This window comes from Dipodomys spectabilis, unplaced genomic scaffold, assembly GCF_019054845.1.
Source record: "Dipodomys spectabilis isolate Male_0828 unplaced genomic scaffold, ASM1905484v1 ptg000150l, whole genome shotgun sequence".
Lineage (NCBI taxonomy): Eukaryota > Metazoa > Chordata > Mammalia > Rodentia > Heteromyidae > Dipodomys > Dipodomys spectabilis.
The window spans coordinates 1,460,271-1,472,017 of NW_024870827.1; positions in this window are offsets into that span (position 1 = coordinate 1,460,271).

Below are 11,747 nucleotides of genomic sequence, written 5' to 3' on the forward strand. Positions count from 1 at the left end.
ACCACCGCTGAATGTGACATCATGGCGCTGGGTGTCGTAGTGACCCAGGACATTGCTGGGCTCTAAGTGGAAGAAGGTCTGGGCTGGCATTCAGTGGGGGTGACTCAGTCCACATCCTTTCCCATCCATCACAGCTGCCAAAGTTGAAAAGTCAGCGCAGGGCTGAGGGTCATCCAACACTTGGTATGTTGTAGGCCATGAGTTCAATCACCAGCATGGAGGCCAAAAAAGAAAGGCTGATGGTTTCCTCTTGTCCCTACTCTGTCTGCTCCCATTCTGAAGTTATTTAAGACAAATATTCATGCTTTCTGCCCAAGAATAAACTCTACAGTTGCAAACATAAACATTACAAAAGACAGTCTGTGACCCTGCCTGCAGGGAGGACAAGACACTGGGGACATCTAGAAGGAGCCTTGAGATTGATTGCCTCCGTCACCAGCCCGGCCTCCCAGCCTGGGCACAGAGACAGAGAATACAAGCATCCCACTCGGGCGTGTTACTTGTCATAACACCGGGCTGATGAGTGAGAGGCTGATATGGGCCAAGTTTGGAAGGTCAGGTGGAGAAGGTCTGAACTGCAGATGCAAAGCGACCTGTTTCCAAACATAAGGCTCTGCTCAGAGACGTCTGAAACTTCCATCCCTCTGAATGTGGTGGAGCTGATCTGAAGCTTTTAGAAATGCTTTAAAATGTGATGAAAGTGTTTTCTGTGATGTGCCAGGACTGTGAGGTGAAACCATAAACTCTGGTAAAAATATAATAGGCAAGCTGGGCGCTGGTGGCTCACACCTGTAATCTTAGCTACTCCGAGGCTGAGATCTGAAGATCGCAGTTTGAAGTCAGCCAGGCCAGAAAGTCCACGAGTCTCTTATCTTCACTAATCACACACAAAAAAGCTGGAAGTAAGCTGAGACTCTAGTGGTAAAGGCTAGCCTTGAGCATAAAAGGTCAGGGACAGTGCCCCCAGGCCCAAAGTTCAAGCGCAGACCCAGCAAAACTTAAAAATTTAAAAATTAAATATTATAATATAATGATAGATAAGATAGATAGTAGATAGATTAGATAGATAGATGGATAGATACATAGATAGATACCTAGATACCGAGATAGGACAGATAGAATAGATAGCGATAGTTCCTACTTCAAGGAAGCTCTTATACAACACTTAACATCTAAACTGCTTAATTATTTCCTTTCTTCCTCTCAGCTAAACTTGCTAAAATGCAGGGCTCAAGTGTGGCTCAAGTTGTAGAACACTTGCCTAACAATCAGGTAGGCCCTGAGTTCAATCCTCAGCACCGCCAGCAAAAGGACCAGTAGTGGTAGCACAAGTCTGTAATCCCAGCTACTTGGAGGGTTGAAGTCAGATGCTGGTCAGGGCGTAAGTGTGAGACCCTATCTGAAAAGCAAAGTAGAAACTCGGCTGGAGGCCATAGCTCAAGTCACAGCACTGGCTCTCAAGTGTGCTCCCCTGTCAATCCTGAACTTGCGTGAAGAACGCTTTTCTTTCCAGAGTGGGATGTGTTTTTATTATGTATGACAGTGATCAAAACTGTGATGATTTTGTAACGAAATCTTGGGGAAGTTATGAACAAGTTGGCATTTCTAATTTGTGTAGAAATACTCATTCTATTTATCAAGGAATTTCAGCAATAATTTCCATTCAATTAAGAATCTTACATTGTGGAAGGGCAATCTCATGAAGTTCATAATACCACAGACAAACACAAATATGAACAACAGAAAACTGGCAAAGCAGCAAATATCAGCTCACTTCCCTTGAACAACCATTTCTACGTGATTTGAGCAATATTTAACAAAGGAATTACATTAACGGGCTGTATCTTTTCACAAGATTGTTTAGGCTACATTGATCTAATTAGTAACTATCCTACTAGGCTCATAAATAGCCCAAGGGAAAAAAATAATCTCTAATTCAGGTTTCATTTTTTATAACTGTCAGGGCTTTTATTGTTTCCCATTCAATCACGTGACTTCACCCCCCAGCTACATTATCCCAGTCCCCCCAAATTGACAATTAGCAAGGAGACTGTCTCCTGTACTGGAAGCCAGGTTAGGATCTGGTCGCTTTGACATTGTACAGGGATCTTGAGTCCTTTCTTTTCTCTACCAAATGAAGAGTCATAAGTCAGGAAAAGTGGGAGCAGAGGCAAAATTTATTTGAAAGTGAAAGTAAGGAGCCAGCGAAGGTGAGGATGGCCCCTTGGCCACTAGCAGGTTGACACAGCCCCTAACTAGAATTCCTGGCTGTGAGGGTCCCCTAATGCCACATGAAGGGGGGAGGAGGAGGAGGAGAAGGAGGAAGAAGAGGAAGATGAGGAGGAGGACACAGACTCATCAGTGCAAAAGGGCAAGAAGAGGGCCCAGAAATTGGTAACCCATTGTCGCACCCATGGGTCCCCCTTTTCCATCCCCTTGGGAAAGTCAGTTATTCTGACACCAGGTTGGATCTCCGTCCACCTCATTTCAAGGGGATGGGTACCTGTCCCCTGAGCAAGTCTGTTCCAGGGCTGGCAGGGCCATGTGTGTCTGCTGAAGACACTAGCTGTCTTCCAGGGCCCTTAGGAAGAAGGAGGGGCTGTCTCTATCTGCCTAGTATTTTTGTTTTGATTCTTCCTCAGCTTTTTAAACTCCGAATAAAGTATCAGCATATTCTAATCTATGTGAAAGACATCCTAAAACCGAACTGATGAAGACAGCAGGTTTGATTAAAAAGTTTGCAGAGAGAAAAGCAGGAAATAAGAAGCAGGTACGAACTAGAGACAAAAGCATGGGAAAGTGGCAGGGCAGGGGTGGTAGGCGGCTGGCATCCACTCCTTCACCAGGAAACCCAACTCCCCTGTGTAAGCCCTGGGCCTTAGTATCTTAGGGCCTTGGAAGTGAGCTGCCACTCCTCGCCTGGCTGAGCCACTAGGTTCAGATTCCTTTGTAAGCACTTGTTAAGACCAATCACATGCCAGGTTCTGGACACACCTGGGAACACACCTGGGAACAGGTTGCTGGCGCCTTTTGGAGCTGATATTCTGGTTAGACAGAGGAGACACTTGGTAAAGAAGTAGATTAATAACTATAAGATGACACTTCATGCTAAGAAGGCAAAGCAGGGTGAGGAGACTAAGTAGGATAAAGGGAGAGGATGGCCGTTTAGCTAGGTAGCTAGAGGCTCTCTGGGCAGGGAAAGAGGCAGCCTTGAGAAGCTCCAGGGGGAAAGCACTCCAGACAGAGCCAGCTGCAAAGGTCCTGTGGAAGGAAGGGCGTGGATGTGAACTGCAAAGCCAGAGAAAAGTAGCGGATGAGAATGGAGAAGTCACAACGATCAGGTGGATGTGGATTCTCTTCCCAGTGGAAGGGGAAGATGTTGGAAGAGCTTAAGAAGAGAAGCAGTAAGACTGATGGGCATTTTTTTCAAGCATTACTGATAGCATGGCATACAGACTGGATGTAGAAGATCAGAGTCTCTCTCTTAAAAAGAGAGACCGCCTCCACCTGCATCTGCCCACAAAGGGAAGGAAGCACAGAGATAGATCTATTTCCCGACCGGGGTGGCAGCCCAGAGAACGTCTGGAGAAGTGAGAAGGGCACGCTCTGACATGAGTGCTGGGCCAGCTCACACCTGTGATCCTAGATCCTCAGAAGGCTGAGATCTGAGGATCGAGGTTCAAAGTCAGCCCTAGCAGGAAACCCGTGAGATTCCTTTTTTTTGGGGGGGGGGTGTGGTCCAGTCGTGGGGCCTGAACTCTGGGCCTGGGTGCTGTCCCTCAGCTCTTCAGCTCAAGGCTAGCGCTCTACCACTTGAGCCACAGTGCCACTTCCGGCTTTTTTCTTTTTGCTTATGTGGTGCTGAGGAATCGAACCCAGGGCCTCAGGCATGCAAGGCAAGCGCTCTACCACTGAGCCACCTTCCCAGCCCCATCCATGAGATTCTTATCTCCTACTAATCACCCAAAAGCCAGAAGTAGAGCTGTGGTTCAAGTGGTAGAGGGCCATCCTTGAGAGATAAAGTTAAGGGACAGAGCCTAGGATCTGTTCAAGCCCCAGTACTGGCACGCACACATGTGTGCATGCCCCGCCCCCATGCATATATATATATATGTATATATATGTGTGTGTATATATATATGCACACACACACACACACACACACAAGAAGGGCAGGCTCTTCCCTCTGGAACCAGGTTACCATCTTTGGGCATAGAATGAGCCACAGAGTGTTAAGGAGCCTGGGAGAGGCAACAATATCAAGGCCACATTTTCAGACCCTGAGGCCCTAGTGCTGCCAGCTTCGTGCAGCTCCTCCTCCCAGAGCCTTCTCTGAAGGAGCATATTGTGGAGCCAGAGAAGAGAGGGTAGGGCAGGTGGCCAGAGAAAGGACGCCATCTTGGCCTGGGGTCCAAGAGGAGGAAGCAGCAATGGGGAAGAAGAGATATGGCCCGTAGCTCTGGATGGCAGAGCGGACTACACCAATGGTAAGAGGACATCTGTCCATCCTCTGTGCACACATCCACGTTCCCACGTTCCCAGGCAACAAGGCAGCCCAGGGACCTAGGAACAGCACAACAGACAGTCTTTATGAGTTTTAACAATTCAAAATGCATGGTCTAGGGTACAGCTCAGAGGTAGAGCACTTGCCCGGCATGCAAGAGGCCTTGGGTTCCATTTCCCAGCATTGTAAAAACAAAAATTAAGCAAACAAGAAACATCACCTTAGTGTATATAACCTATGGAGCCAAGAAAAAAAAAATAATGTACAAATCTTCCTGCTAAAATCTCCATGTAAGCTAGGTATGGTGGTCTGTGCCTGTGACCCCAGTATTAGGATGCTATAAGGCTGGGCAACTTAGCAATAACCAGTCTCAAAATAAGGTATAAAGACAGGGGACAGCGCTCAGTGGCAACACTTTGCCCCTTTATGTAGGATGCAAGCTCCCGGGGCCTGCCCTTCAGGGGTCCCCCGAAGGGGCCTCTTGCGTGGTGAGTGTGAAAAAGGACTTCCAGAGGCTTCCCTTGGTTCTGGCTTCAGGAGTCAGTCCCTAGGGCAGGACCCAGAAGTAAGTGCTTCAGCGACAACTCCAGCCTTCCCTCCATTCCTCCTGAGGCCTCACACGGTCAGGCTTGTCCTGTCCCCGAGATGACATCTCTCTGTAGCCCCTCAGTCCTGCATCAAGAGAAGGTGGTGGACCGGGTGCCAGCCCATCATACCGCCCATGCTGCCCCCATCCCAGACACCCAAAGTGAAAAACAAATCCTGGGGATTTGTGGCTCCTGGGCAGGCACGTGGGGGGGAGTCCTGGGCTCCAGCCGGCTCTGTGCCCCAGCAGCTGCTCTCTCCTTGGGGACAAGCCAGCGCCACTCCCGGCGAAGGCTCAGGTTACAGCTGTGCCCGGGCCTCACACGCAGCGCCCCATGGCCTACTTGATAAAGTTACCAAATGTGAGGGGTGACAGATTCCTGAGGAGGTCTGAGGATGGAAATGCTGCTGGTCTCTGCTGGTCAGTTTAAAAATGTCCACGTGGGCTGGGAAGGTGGCTCAGTGGTAGAGCGCTTGCCTCGCATGCATGAGGTGCTGGGTTCGATTCCTCAGCACCACATAAGCAAAAAGAAAAAAGCCGGAAGTGGTGCTGTGGCTCAAGTGGAAGAGCGCTCGCCTTGAGCTGAAGAGCTGAGGGACAGCGCCCAGGCCCAGAGTTCAGACCCCACGACTGGCAAAAAAAAAAAGTGTCTAGTGAGTATCACTGTTCACCATTTTCCCCACCTTTTCTGTGTTCCCGTTTATCATCCTCAAGACTTAGATACAAAAGTTACAGAAATAAAAAACAGCAACAAAGGAGAAAAAAAGCAAAATAACCTAAAAGGTTATTTTATATGATTGTAGGCCCATAGCTATTAAACCTTTGTGATCCTGTCTTAAGAATATCCTCCTTTGGTCTCACTGTGTGAATGTCTAGAGTTCTGTGTAATTTATCATGTCCAAGTATTTTTTTTTTGGTCTTTTATCTGTTTACTTGTAAAGGCACTTTTTAGTTACAACAAATGAGGGAAACCGTGCAACCTATATTAAGCAAAGTAAGGTACACCCACCCAAAGAAAAAGAATTTCTTTTTAAAAGCTTAAATTATATCATAAAATAGTATGGTATTGGATTTTTCTTCCCAGCTCTACATGTAAAGGCATCCCACATTGGTGGTTTGAAATAAATCATAGGGGGACAAGCCAGGTGTTGGTGGCTCATAGCTATAATATTACCTACTCAGGAAGCTGAGATCTGAGAATGATGGTTCAAAGCCAGCCCAGGCAGGAAAGTTCATGAGACTCTTTTTTGTTGTTGTTGTTGTTGGGCCTGAACTCTGGACCTAGGCGTTGTCCTCAGCTCTTCAGCTCAAGGCTAGCACTCTACCACTTGAGCCACTGCACCACTTCCAGCTTTTTCTGCCTATGTGGTGCTAAGGAATCAAATCCAGGGCCTCATGCTTGCAAGGCAAGCACTCTACCACTAAGCCAGCTTCCCAGCCCTCATGAGACTCTTACCTTGAAATAACCACCAAAAGTAGATCTGTTGCTCAAGTGGTAGAGTGGTAGCCTTGAGTAAAAAGAAGCTCAGGGACAGTACCCAGGCCTTGAGCTCAAGCCCCAGGAGTGGGTGTACATGCACATACATGTGCGTGCACGTGCACGTGTGCACACACAGAGAGTTGGAAAATAGAAAATACTATATAACAAAACTCTATTTCAGAGAACTATTTTTATGCATTAACCATAACTACAAGCAACAGGAGCAGTTGCTAATGCTCTTGCAGAATCTCATTTATAATACTAATTCCAGACCAAGGAGTGGCAAGAATGACCTTAAAGGACCAGACAAATATTAAGCAAAGTAAAAATACTGTTCCGTTTGGACTCCATCTCCTTCTTTCAATCCAGATCAATCCAGTAGTATCTCCATTATACTACATAGATAATGGACAGCAGTTATAGTCATCTTATGAAGAAATAGGAGAAAATAGGCTATCTACACGTTCTGAAAAGTTTAACCTCAACCACCTAAGATGTTGTAAAAAAAAAATTATTGTCTAGGGCAGGCAGTTATCCATATTTAAATGATCAATGTCACTATGGCCTTCTATTCTTTCAGTGGTATTTGGGGCTTGGGGGCTAGTTTATCTCAACCCACACATAGGAAATATATTGTTCTGAGAACCCAAGGGGGAGTTCCTCACCTAACTGGTGAGTTTGGAAGGAAAAACTAGGGAAGGATGCCTAGCTAGGCTCTCTCTCCCCTTCCTTGTCTCTTTGGTTCTTTCTTCCCCTCTCCCCTCTTTTCCTCCTTCCTTACCCCTTTGGGAGCATGGATCTGTTGCAGACCACATATTCTCTGCTACTCTTTATCCTACAGAGCCTGTTTTGCCCAGGTATTCCCCATGGTGGGGTGGAAAAGGCTGTCAATTATGAGCCTCAGGCTCAGGAACCTTACTTGCCCATAGAACTACATTCCCCAGTTACAGGTGCACTTTTGTCCTGTCTGCCTGGGCCATTTGATTTGAGGAGGGTAGGGATACAGCTCAGTAGTAGAGTATGCCTAGTGTGCACAAGACCACCTTGAGTTTTAGCCCCAGCACTGGGAGGGGTGGGGGGCGGTACAAAACTCAGTGCTTAGGAATGTAAGAAAGGGAGAATTTATTCCTCTTGATCCCATCACCAGGGAGATAAGGCTCAGAATTTAGTCTTCCAAGAACATTGGTAAGAAATTTCTGTGGTTGAGGTAGGAAAGAAACTGTTGACACTTGCCCACAATATATTTCATACTAAAAATGTCAGCTCTAGTGTGTGGAAATTTGGCATTTCCATGAAGCTCTGGCTCCTGGTAGCCCAACTCCAAAACTAGTTTATAAAGAATTTCCTGACTTTTCCTCAGATGCGGCCTAAGCCCAGCAGCCTCCCTTCAGGCCTGGTGGGGAAACTGTGATGTAGACAGGAATTCTACTCAGGATCTTTTTAGTTTCCTAACTGAACATTCCCTCTCCCGCAAGCTTATCTGGATTTCAAAGCAAATGCCTCTGCCCATAGGGAAACACCAGAACTTCACCAGAAGAGAAAACCTGGGCCTATTTTCTCCACCCTTCTCTGAAAAGCCCAATTGAGTTCATGCTATTTAGCGACAGTATTATTTGCTGTAGGAATGTCTAGGAAAGACTTTCCAGATAAAATAAAATTCCTGCTTTATTTGTTGTGAAACTCATTAAGGACATAGTGTAGAGAATCTTCTAAAACCTTCATTCTGATGACCTGCATGAGGCGTATCTCAGTTCCTAGAACTGGGGCAAGAAGCTTTCTGCTTTTATTATGATTTCAGTACAAGTCCTCAACTTTCCATCTCTATTGCAGGCATGTGTCTACTCTCATACTTTAGCATATTTGCCTGTCTCCTCTTAATCTTGCCTTTTCCTTTTATTTCTCCTTCTTTTATTGATTTTGACATATTTAGACCTTTCAAAGTCATTTTAAAATGTTTTGGAAAAAGGTGAAATATAAGTAAAATTAAATTCTATGCTTGCTTTAGGTTAGGGAGGAGGAGCATAAGATGAAACAGGAAAGTTTTGTGAGTGATAGAATGTCTGTTTCTTGGGGCTAGGAAAGTGGCTCAGTGGTAGAGCACTTGCCTTGCATGCCTGAGGCCCTGGGTTCGATTCCTTAGCACCACTTAAGCAAAAAGAAAAAAAGCCAGAAGTAGTGCTATGGCTCAAGTGGTAGAGCGCTAGCCTTGAGCTGAGGAGCTGAGGGACAGCACCCAGGCCCAGAGTTCAGGCCCCACGACCAGACCCCCCTCCCCCCAAAAAAAAGAAAAAAAAAGAATGTCTGTTTCTTTCTTTCTTTTTTTTTTTTTGTGAGACCAAAACTCAAACCCAGTACTAGATACTTTGTTCATTGGCTAACACTTTATCATGGAGCCACACCTCCAATCCCAAATGTCTGCTTCCTGATTGTGATGGTAGTTATCTGGGCGCATGCATTTACTAAAATGTATTGGACTGAACAATTAAAGCAACATATTTTATTGTAAGTGAATTATACCTTGATAAAATTGATTAATTCATCCACTAATATTAAGTTTCTATAATCTGTCATGTACTTTGCATGGTTCTGTACGGGAGAGTATACACAGTTGGGTAGGGTTGTTTTTTGGATTTTTTTTTTAATGCACAAGATACTTGACCAAGAAGTAAGGGGGAGCTGAGATCTAGGCTCTGTATGACTCCACAACCCAGTGCCCAGAACAGGACTGATACAGAAGAAGCAGCAGACTTTTCTATTTCAGATGAGGCATTTAAAAGGCTTCCTAGAAGCCTGGCTCTTCAGATAGAGTAAAAAGGAATATGGGTAATTCCCAGCCCATTTTGAGCTTATAGTCAAGAAGGAAAGAGTGATAACGTAGTAAATATAACAGATAGATCTGTGTTATGAAATAAGCTCTGTAGAGGAATAAATCAAATGTTGTAATGGAAAACAGGATTGTAAGGTGCTTACTCTGGATAAGAGATCAAGGGCAGCTTCTAAAGAGATGGGCTTTCAGCTAAGGCCCCAGATGAAAAGTAACCAAATTTGCCAAGTATTAGAGAAAAGATCTCAACAATGGTGACAGACAGAGTCTGTTCAAAGGAAGAAACCTATGTCTATGTAAGTGTCAGTGAGAAAGTCATTGTGAGTGAAATGAGCAAATTAGAGGCTAACAGAGGAGCCAAGAATACAACTAATTGCCAAACCTTGAGAAGTGGTTTTCTTTTTTGGTGGTTTTTTTGGTGGGTTGTGGGGTTTGAACTCTGGACTTGGTCACTGTCCCTGCACTCTTCAGCTCAAGGCGAGTCTCTACCGCTTGAGCTACAGTGCCACTTCCGGTTGTCTAGTGGTTTATTGGAGATAAGAGTCTCATGGACTTTCCTGCCTGGGCTGGCTTTGAACCTCAATCCTCAGATCTTAGCCTCCTGAGTAGCTAGGATTACAGGTGTGAGCCACCCGCGCATGGCTGAAGTGTTTTTGAATACTAATGGAGCTACCATGTTTTCCTTCCCATACATTTTGTAGTAGCAAGAGATCTTAGGGATAAGAAGTCTCCTCCTATAATGTGCCAAACACAAAGCCCAATTTTGGCAGGTAGATAAAGGCACAAAGAGATTTGAATCCAAGTCTGGCTTCAGTTCACTTAAAGCAATTTTCACCAGTGGCTGCATGTGTCAGAACTGCTTCCTCCCTGTCAGTCCAGCATTGTTTAAGCATCACAAGTTCCAACATCAGATAGACTGAGTTGGTGAGATTTGTTGGCTGACATCCAAACATGAGAAACAGTTGAAGTAGCTCACAAGACCTGCTGTCTGACTTATTTCTAAAAAAATGCTTTATTCCTATCAAAACAGAACTTAGAAAGTGGCAAAAACTCCCATGCTCCTGGATTGAAAAGATCAACATCATGAAAATGGCAATACTTCCCAAGGCTATCTACAAATTCAATGCGATACCTATCAATATTCCAACCTCATTCTTCAAGGAAATAGAAGAGGCAATCCAAAAATTCATATGGAACAATAAAAGACCCCGAATAGCAAAAACGATCCTCAACAGAAAGAACAGTGCTGGAGGAATAGCAATACCAAATTTCAAACTCTACTACAAAGCCACAGTAATCAAACAGCTTGGTACTGGCACAAGAACAGACCTGAGGACCAATGGAATAGAATTGAAAACCCAGAAATGAACCTATAGACCTATAATACCATCTAATCTTCGGTAAGGGAGCTAAAAAAATAGAATGGAAGAAAGACAGCCTCTTCAGTAAATGGTGCTGGCAAAATTGGTTAACTACTTGTAGAAAACTAAAGCTAGATCCTTATATATCACCCTGCACCAGAATCAACTCCAAATGGATCAAAGACCTCGGAGTCAAAGCAGACACTCTGAAAACATTACAGGATGGAAAAGGAGAAACTCTAGGTCTCCTTGGCACAGGCTGAAATTTTCTTAATAGAGACTCAGAAACACAACAAATCAAAGAAAGGTTGGACAAATGGGATTGCATGAAATTGCAGAGCTTCTGCATGGCAAAGGACATAGCTAGCAAGATCAATAGAAAGCCCACGGATTGGGAGAAGATCTTCACTAGCCATACAACAGACAAGGGTCTCATATCTAAAATATACCTGGAACTCAAAAAATTAAATCCCCCAACAACAAATCCTCAAAGAAACAACTGCACAACAAATAAGTGGGCTAAAGACTTAAAGAGAAACTTCTCTGAAGAGGAAATAAGAATGGCCAATAGACATATGAAGAAGTGCTCAACCTCTCTAGCCATAAAAGAAATGCAAATCAAAACAACATTGAGATTCCACCTCACCCCAGTTAGAATGGCTATAATCAAGAACTCTAATAACAACAGATGCTGGAGGGGATGTGGACAGAAGGGAACCTTACTGCATTGTTGGTAGGAGTGTAGACTTGTTCAACCACTTTGGAAAGTAGTATGGAGGTTCCTCAAAAGACTCCACGTAGAGGGGGGACCAAGATGGCGACGGGGCAGTAGGGAAACGCCACAGCTCTCTCCAACCAAAAAGAGAGTTCGAGTTCCAACGTTTAATCTCCCCAAGAGACCGACAACAACAAAAAGACGAACACTCAGAGAAAAACCAGAGGTGGAAAATAACAAAAAAGAAAGAGAGGAAAAGAAGAATTTCAGAACAGAG